Here is a 10,107-nt window from a genome sequence, read left to right as displayed (position 1 = left end):
GAATGCAAACTGGCCCAGCACTTATGGAAAGGATTAGGGAGGTGTCTCAAACCATTAAACGTGAGTCTGCCAGTCAAGCCAGTAGGCAGCTATACAAAAAATTAAAATACACTAATTAAATAAGAATTAGTGTTGCACTTGCACTTCCATGATTATTACAGTACTATCTGTGTATATCTAAACTATGGAAACAACCTAAGTGCCCCAGAACTGATGAGTGGATCAAGAAATTATGGTATATATACACAGTGGAATACTACTCAGTGATCAAAAAGATACACTTGTGCCATTTGCAGCAACATGGATGAAACGTGAAAGGATAATGCTAAGTGAAGTACGTCAGAAGGAACAAGATAATTATTAGACAGTGTTGCTGATATCTGGAATATAAAGTAACTAAATCAATAGTCAGATAAATACAAGTTGAAAATATAACCCTTGATAGCTGATTATAGTACTGAAGCACCATGGAGGGCAGTGGTTGAGGGAAAGGAAAGGAAAGAAGCAGAATGGTCTATGGTAGTGGAATGCACTATTATGGTAATAGTGGTGGTGGGTGCACTATTGTGGTAATAAATTATGGGATACTACAATATTATCTCATTTTATTTATTGTTTTAAAGATTTATTTTATTTATACAAGAACTGGGGTACAGGCGAGATATGCAGGAGGGTGAGAGGATTCACTAGAGATAGAGCAGGGAACAGAACAAGCAGAATGACCAAAATATGCTGCTGAGGGGAGCAGTGGGCAAGACAGGAGAGGTCTGCTGTGCCATGTGTGTTGCCCTGCAGCCAGTGGGGATTGGCACTGCAGAGGCTGCGGACAGCTTCACAGTGCTGCGCTCAGCTGCCTGTGTCACCAAGTAGGCCCTTATTTCATTTTAAAATAAATTAAGTAATTATATAAAAAATAGCAGAATGATCAAATATATAACCACTTTCATCTTGAGGAATTGGAAAAAAACAAACAAATCCAAAACTCAGTAGAGGAACAAAAATAATACAGATCAAAGCAGAAATAAAGGAACTAAAATAGATAAAATAGGAAGGAGATAAAAAAGGAAATAAAATAGACAGTCCAAAAGATCAACAAAACCAAATGTCGGTTCTTTGAAAAAAATAAAAAAAACAAATGTCTAGCAAGATTCACTAAGAAAATAATGGAGAAATCTCAAACAAATAGGTTTAAAAATGAAAGGAGAAATGACAACAAATAGCAGAAATCTAGAGGATAATTAAATATAACTATGGACATTTATATGCAAATAAGTTCAGCAATCTAGATGATATGGACAAATTCTTTGTATTATACAATCACCAAAGACTGAATAAAGAAGAAATAGAAAGCTTGAACAAAGCAATTACAAGCAAGGGAATTTGAACAATAATCAAATTTCTCCCCAAAATTAAATTCCAGAACCAGATGGTTTCAAGAGTGAATTTTACCAACCCTTCAAAGATACACTATTACCTATAATGCTCAATCTCTTTCAAAATATTGAAAAAGACTAATTATAATAAAGTAAAAATCAAAATCAACAAGCAACTATAAACCAGAGACACACTATGGGGGTGGGGGGAGGAGGGATTAGAGTCAAAATAGGGGGTGGGGAATTGTATGGGGAGTATAACCAAGATGAAGGTGCATACATTGTGCAAAAATGAAAAATGATGTAAAATATATAAAATATAATAAAATATTAAGAACCTGGAAAAAATATTCAAGAAGAATGAACACTATCAGACACATTTTGTGAGGCCAATATTATTCTAATACTAAAACTAAAGAAAGACAACACACAAAAAGTATAGACCAAATTCGCTAATGAATGCAAATGCAAAATTCTCAATAAAATCTTAGCAAACAGAATCCAACAATGCATTAAGGTGGACTTCATACCAGGGACACAAAGTTGGTCCAGTGTCCAAAAATCAATCATTGTAATACAATACATCAGCAAAATGAAAGATAAAAACAACATGATCACATCAATAGGAGTTTAGAAAGTATTCTATGAGATCTAGCATCCCTTTATAATGAAATCTAGAAAATCTTGGGATAAATGGATCATATCTCAGCATAATAAAAGCCATATATAACATTCCTTTTTTTTTTTTACTAGCATCATTCTTAATGTTGAAAAACTGAAAAGTCTTTCTACTAAGATGTGGGACTAGAGAAGGATGTTCACTCTCTCCAGTACTAGTCAACATAGAATTGGAATCCTAGCTATAGCAATCAGGCAGAAGAAAGATATAAAAACAGTGCAAATTGGGAAAGAAGGACTATGATTATTGTTTACAAATGACATGATAATATATGTTGAGAACCCAAAAGGCTCCATACAAAATCTAATTAAAACAATAAGCCAATTCAGCAGTGGCCAATTACAATATCAATACACAAAATAAATTGCTTTCCTATATGCAAATAATGATCTAGAAGAGGAAGAAATTAAGAAAACACCTAGGGTACAATAACCCCAAAAGTATTTCCATAACTAGGAGTCAGACTAATACAGGAGTTGAATTACTTATATATGGAAAATTTTAAGGTATTAAGGAAATAGTATAAATTAATGCAAAGTTATTCCCTGCTTATGTATTAGAAGAATCATCATCATCAAAATGCCTGGTGTACCCAAAGAAATCAATAGACACAATGTAATTCCAATAAAAATTTCAATGGTATTCTTGGAAGAAATGGAACAAAAACTAGTGAAATACTTATAGAACCACAAAAGACCACAAATAGTCAAAACTATTCTGACAAAAAATGGGGGGAAATGGTGGTATTACAACTTCCAGGCATCAAACTATACTGTTAAGCTGTGATTATTAAAACAGCATGACACTGGAACAAAAACAGACACATAGACCAACAGAAAAGAATTGAGACCACAGATACAAACCCACATATATATGGACACCTAAACTACTAAAGGAAGTGAAGAATATACACTGAAACTACTAAAAAGATGTGAAGAATATACACTGAAATAAAGTGTTGAGAAAATTGAACTGATACTTGCAAAAGAATAAAACTAGACCACTACCTCACTTCATATACAAAGATCAACTCAAAATTGATTTAAAATAAGCTTGGATATAATACCTGAAACCATAAAATATGTAGAAGAAAACAGGCACAACTCTGAGTGACATAAGTTTTAGAGCTATATTTGTGGGTTTATCCCCAGCAGCAAGGAAAACAAAGGAAGATATTAACAACTGGGACTACATCAAACTGAAAATCTTCTGCACAAAGAAAGTGAAGGAAAAGATAAACAGCTGGGATAACATCAAACTATAAAGCTGTCACACAGCAAAAGAGACATTAACCAAAACAAAGAGACACCCTACTGATTGGGAGAAAACATTTTCACTCCATACAACTGTTAGGGGACTGATATCAAAGATTTACAAAGAATTCACATGACTCAACAAAAACAAAGTAAACAATCCAGTCAAAAAATGGGCAGAAGTGCTAAAAAGACACTTCTCCAAAAATGAAATGTAAATGGCCAACAGGTATATGAAAAAATGTTCAACATCATTTATAATCAGGAAAATGCAAATCAAAACCATGAGATACCCCTTTAGACCAGTGAGAATGAAACATATTACATAAAAACTAGCAACAACAAATGTTGGTGAGGATGTGGAGAAAAAGGAACTCTCCTGCACTGCTGGTGGGAATGCAAACTGGTCCAAGCACTATGGAAAGCTGTGTGAAGGTTCCTCAAACTACTAACAATGGATCTACCATATGACCCAGCAATTCTACTCCTAGGAATCTACCCAAAGGACACAAAAACATTAATTCAAAATGATACTTACACCCCTATGTTTACTGCAACATTATTTATAACAGGTAAGATATTGAAGCAACCCAAATGCCCAAAAATAGATCACAGAATCAAGAAAACATGGTATATATAGACAATTGAATACTATTCAGCAATCAAAAAAGATAAACTCATGCCATTCACAGCAACGTGGATGGAGCTAGAAGGGAATATGCTCCATGAAATAAGTCAGAAGGAAAAAGGAAATATAGGGTGGTTTCACTTATAGGAGGATATAGGGGAATATAGGGGAACCAAATAAAAGATCAGGGAAAGTATAATAACAATAATTTAAAAAGAAAACAAAATTAACAGGCAACTATAAATCAGAGACATTCTGTAGAGGAGAGTGTGGAAGAGGGATCAACACAGGGGAGGGAAGAGCACAAAGGACTCTGGGATGACTCATGGGTGACTTGGTGGTGGGAATTCTGTGTGGACTACACCTGAAAGGAGGAAGCAAACATTGTAAAAAATGAACAATGAAGGCCTCCCCTGGTGGTGCAGTGGTTGAGCACTGGGCTGTGAAGCTGCCCACAGCCTCTGCAGCACCAGTTTGATCCCTGGCCGCCAGTGAGGGTCCCACATGGTGCGACAGACCTCTCTTGCTGCACCTGCTGCTCTCCTCAGCAGTGTATTTCGTCAGTCTGCATGTTCTGTTCCCTGTTCTGGCTCTGGTGAATTCTCTCACCTTCCTAGGAGTGCTTCTGACTGTACCCAGTGCTTGTATTGTCCAGAGCATGCTCAGTGTTGCACAACACGTGCCATCAATTAAGTTTCGCTTTACGGTTTCCCCTGCTGAGAAACCACAGGTTTTTCCTGTTAATCAAATGAGACTGGGAGGTACGATGGAAGGAGCTACCAGGATATAAGAAGAGAACCATGAGAAGGTCAGGGGGTTACTGCGGGAGGTGCAGAGAGAAGGTCAGGGAAGTTAGAAGACAGGGAAAAGTAAGAGAAGGTAAAGAAAAAATGAAGAAGCAACCACTAGCGTCAAGTTGTCTCAAGCCCCTCATTTCAATCCTCAGCCCTTCTCTTTTCGTGCCTACAAATCCCGCGGATAGGGATAGGTGGCGCCCAACTTGGGGCACGAAAAAGAACGAAGGAACCGCTGAAGGACCAGCTGTGGTGAGCCGGCTAGTAAGGATGCGGAAGTGCCCTGATGGGTTCCTGCTCGATGGTTCTGTTTGTCAATATACCTGACCCTGCTAACCTTGATGACAAGAGCTTCCCAGATGTCAGTACAATGGGCGATTGTGCATCGCCTGCCTTTTTTGCTCCTCATTGATCGTCATGATTCCACTTTTCCACAAGTGTTTGCCACTAATCTTACTACTGGTCTGGCTTCCAAGCCATTGGATAGTGCCCTGTTGGGCCAGGGTGAGGTGAAATTATTTAATGGCATTTACTCTGCAAAGATTAGTTCTACTATTGAAAAATCTGTTAGTATCCAGAATAATAGATCAGAGAGTTTGTCTACTGTTGTTTGCCTGTCCCCTCCTTCTTTTTTGTCCTCTCCAATAATGCAGGAAATGCCACTGTGTTGAACTGTTCAGCGGAGCCCTGCGCCCTCTCTGCCTGCTGGACCCGGAGTGCGGAAAGGGTGGTGATCGTTTGTCTGCTTTCTACTTTAATCATGCCTGTGGATGTTTCTGCACATCTTTCCTTTTCCTGTTCTACCTAGGAGGAGACGTGATTTTGGCATGACTGCAGCTGTTGTCACTGTTTCAATAGTGGTGGCCACGGCTGCGGCTGCTGCCGCCGTCTCTGTCACTCAAGCTGCTGCAAATGCTGACACTATAAACAATTCAGCTGCCAATGTTGCTTTTGCATTATCAACATAGCAAGATGTGAATGAACATTTACGAAATGGACTTTTGATGCTTAATCAGTAGATAGCTCTAATGTAAGAAGAGATAGACACACTTTTGTTAACTACTCACATGCCTTGTAACCTTCTGTACTGTTTTATTTGTGTAATTCCTGTTATGGTGAAAAATATGTCTATGGAAGTAAATAGGTTAAATAGTGTAATCAGAGGACCTTGGAACCACCAGTTCCTGAACCTGACTGCTCAATTGGCGAGACAGCTCATAACTGTTAACAACACTCGGGTTACCCCTGTTATGAGTGAGGGTCTCATTGCCTGGTTTAGAGGACTCCTCCCAGAGTTGCTGTTTGTGCATTCGGCATATGGTTTCTCCGTCGGCTATGGAAGCAAAACAAAGAACGTGCTATTGCAGTCAGGCAAGTACTTGGCGCCATGGTACTTGACCAGGACTCCCCAGAGGCATCCGGATGGGTCAACTTAGCCCTAGAGAACCTGAAAGCCAAAGACAGGTAAGAGCGTAGCCCATCAAGACCAACCTAAACAGTGGTCCGGAACAAGTGTGCTGGATTAGCGATTACGGGTAAGGCTGGTCACGGAATATGCCAACCTAAGACAGGCCAGGTGTCTCATTTAAAAGAAAAGAGGAGATGTCTGGAGCATGGGCAGTGTTGCGCAACACGTGCCATCAATTAAGTTTCGCTTTACCGTTTCACCTTCTGAGAAACCACAAGGTTTTTCCTGTTAATCAAATGAGACTGGGAGGTACGATGGGAGGAGCTACCAGGATATAAGAAGAGAACCAGGAGAAGGTCGGGGGTTACTGCGAAAGGAGCAGAGAGAAGGTCAGAGAAGGTAGAAGACAGGGAAAAGTAAGAGAAGGTAAAGAAAAAATGAAGAAGCAACCGCTAGCATCAAGTTGTCTCAAGCCCCTCATTTCAATCCTCAGCCCTTCTCTTTTTGTGCTTACGAATCCTGCGGGTCGGGGCATGTATAAATAAAATTTAAAAAAAAAATTAAAAATGAACAATGATATAAAATAGATATAAATAAATAAAATATGTGGAAAAAAAAATCCAGGACCAGATGGGTTCGCTTATGAGTTCTACTAAACCTTCAAAGTAAAGCTAATACCTATACTTCTGAAACTTCTAAAAATATGAAAAAAGGGAATGCTTCTAAATGCATTTTTGAGAATATTACCCTGATACCAAAAGCACATAAGGATTTTTCAAAGGGAAAGAAACTATAGACCATTATCCCTGAAAAATATTGATGCAAAAATCCTCAACAATATGCTAATAAACCAAATTCAACATTACATTAAAAGGATCATACACACCTACTGTGAATTAGGTGTTATTCCAGGTTGCAGGGATAGATCAACAAACACAACTCAATTAAGATAAGTTACCACCTCAATAAAATGAATGATAAAGATCATATGATCCTTTCAATAGATGGAGAGAGAGCATCTGATAAGATTCCACAACCATTCTTAATGGTCTCAATAAAGTGAGGTTGGAAGAAACATGCCTTAACAAAATAGAGAGTATATATGACCAATGAACAATTAATGTCAGACCTCCAATATCAGGTACAAAGCAAGGATGCCCACTCCCAGCATTACTATTCAACAATCTATTGGAAGTCTTAGTTAAGACAGTTGGTCATGACAAAAGAATAAAAGGAATCCAAATTAGAAAAGATAGAAGTAATACTATCGCTGTTTTCAGAGGACACAATAATCACATAGAAAACACTAAAACCTATTAAAATGTTTCTTAGAAACAAAAAATCAGTACAGAGAAGTAACAGGCTACAAAATCAGTATAAAAAGTCTGTTTCATTCCTATATACAAACAATGAACTTGAAAGGAATGAAACCACAAACGCAATAACATTTGCAATCACATCAAAGAAAATTAAGTACCTAGAAATAAACTTAACACAGGAGGCTAAGGACTTATAAATACATAATATTTACATATAAGACATTGCTAAAACCAATAACACATGATAAAAGGAACTAGGAACTAGGAAGATGTTCCATACTCATGGATTAGAAGAATTCACATTGGCAAAATGACTGTTTACCCTAAGTAGTATACAGATTTAATGCAATGCCTATTAAAATTCCAATAGCTTTCTTCAAGGAAAAAGAGCAGACAGTAGTGAAGTTGGTATGGAACCACAAAAGACCCCAAGTAGCCAAAGCAATCCTGACAAATTTGATGAAGAATTAAGGTGTTTTGCTCCTAGGCTTCAAATTATACTACAAAGCAATAGTAGTCAAAACGCTATGGTATTGGAAGAAAAATAGGCACAATGAACAATGGAATAGAATTGAAAGCCTGGAAATAAACACACATTTATACAAATAGTTAATCTAGGACAAAGGAGCCAAAACATACAATGGATAAAGGAAAGTCTATTGAGCAAATGGTATTGAGAAAACTGAATGATATAACCGCACTATAACATCACATGCAAAAGAGATACTATCCAAGATATATTAAAAAAAAAAAAAACAAAAACATACAGGGCCTCCCTTGGTGGCGCAGCGGTTGAGCGCTGGGTTGGGAAGCTGCCCACAGCCTCTGCAGTGCCGATTAGATCCAAGGCCGCAGGCGAAGGTCCTACATGGGGCGCAGAAAAATCTTATACGCTGAACATCTGACAAGGGGTTAGTATTCTTAAATCTACAAAGAACCCATACAACTCATTAAGAAGAAAATGAATTATGCAACCAAAACAAGGGCAGAAGAGCTCACTAGTCACTTCTCCAAAGAAGATATACAAATCGACAATAGGCGTATTAAAAAAATGCTCATCATCACTTATTGTCAGGGAATAGCAAATCAAAACCACATTGAGATACCCCCTCACACCTGTGAGAATTGTGTATATCAATAATACCAGAAACAAGTGTGGTGAGGGTGTGAGGATAAAGTAACCCTCATAAACTGTTAATGGGAATGTATACTGATAAAATCCCTATTGAAAATAGTATGGAGGTTTCTCAAAATATTGAAAGTATTATTATAATTAGTCTTTTTCCTGGTCCCTTATTTAGGTTTTCTAAATTCCTGCTATGAGTGACAGCATCTGGTATTTTTCTTTTTCTTTTTGGCTTATTTAGCTGAGTATAATCCCTTCCAGCCCCATCCATGTTGCTGCAAATTGCATGAGTTTATCTTTTTTGATTGCTGAGTAATATTCCATTGTGTGTATGTACCACATCTTCTTAATCCAGTAATCTGTTTTTGGGCATTTGGGTTGTTTCCATAGCTTAGCTATTGTAAATAGTGCTGCTATAAACATAAGTGTGCACGTGCCCTTTGGAATTAATGTTTCTGTGTCCTTTTTGGGTAAATACCCAGAAACTATAAACCAGAGACACATTACAGGGTGGGGAGGAGGGAGTAGGATCAAAACAAGGGGGGTGGGTGGAAATTGTATGGGGACTATAAGCAAGATGAAAATGCACACATTGTGCAAAAATGAAAAATGATGTAAAAATATATAAAATAATAATACAAAAATAAAAAAGTGACAATTTTGGAAAACAAACAAACAAAAAAAAACATTGAAAACAGATATATGATCCAGCAATGTCTCTTCTACCTACCTCACAAATACAAAAGTATTAATTGGAAGACATATATGCACTCCTATATTCATTGTCATATTTAAAATGGCCAAGTTATGGAAACAATCTGATTGCCCAAGGAAAGATGAGTGGATTAAGAAGATGTGGGATGTATACACAATATAACCCTACTCAACTATTAAAAAATGGATGAAAACTTGCCATTGTGACAACATGGATGGAACTGGAGGGGATAATGTGAAGTGAAAGCCAGAAGGAAAAAAAAAATAATGGGTAGTTGTACTTATTTTGGGAATATGGTCTGTGTGGGGGGTGGGGGAACAAGGGTCAGACAAAAACAAAGCAACAACAAACTAGAAATGTGAGTGATTAATGGAGGCAAACCGAAAATAAAGAGGGGGCCCAATGGACTATGGTGGAGGATTTGGGTGTTCTGTTGGTGGGTATAGTATGGTAACAGACATCTGAACGGTGTCATCCTATACCTCTGAATTATATACAGTGTTGTAAACCAATGCTACCTAAATAAAAAAATAGATAAAATTTAAGATATAAAATAAGGGAAAATCAAGCAGATGTAGTCTGATCAGCTTAGAGGTTAGGAATCTTGGCTTCCTTGCTAGAAGATAATTTATATTAATGTAATTTTGTCTGAATTATATAGTTTATCAGCTAAGTATACCATTTCATGTTGAGTTTATAAAATATGTAAATAAAACCCCCAACCCTAGTTATTTATTGCCCTTTCTGTTCATTTGAAGCTGATTTTTTCCCATAATTACAGACTATATTTTGATAAATCATTATATCTACTG

Source organism: Talpa europaea, assembly GCF_964194135.1.
Source record: "Talpa europaea genome assembly, chromosome: X".
NCBI classification, from domain to species: Eukaryota; Metazoa; Chordata; class Mammalia; order Eulipotyphla; family Talpidae; genus Talpa; species Talpa europaea.
Note: the sequence above shows the minus strand (reverse complement) of the source record.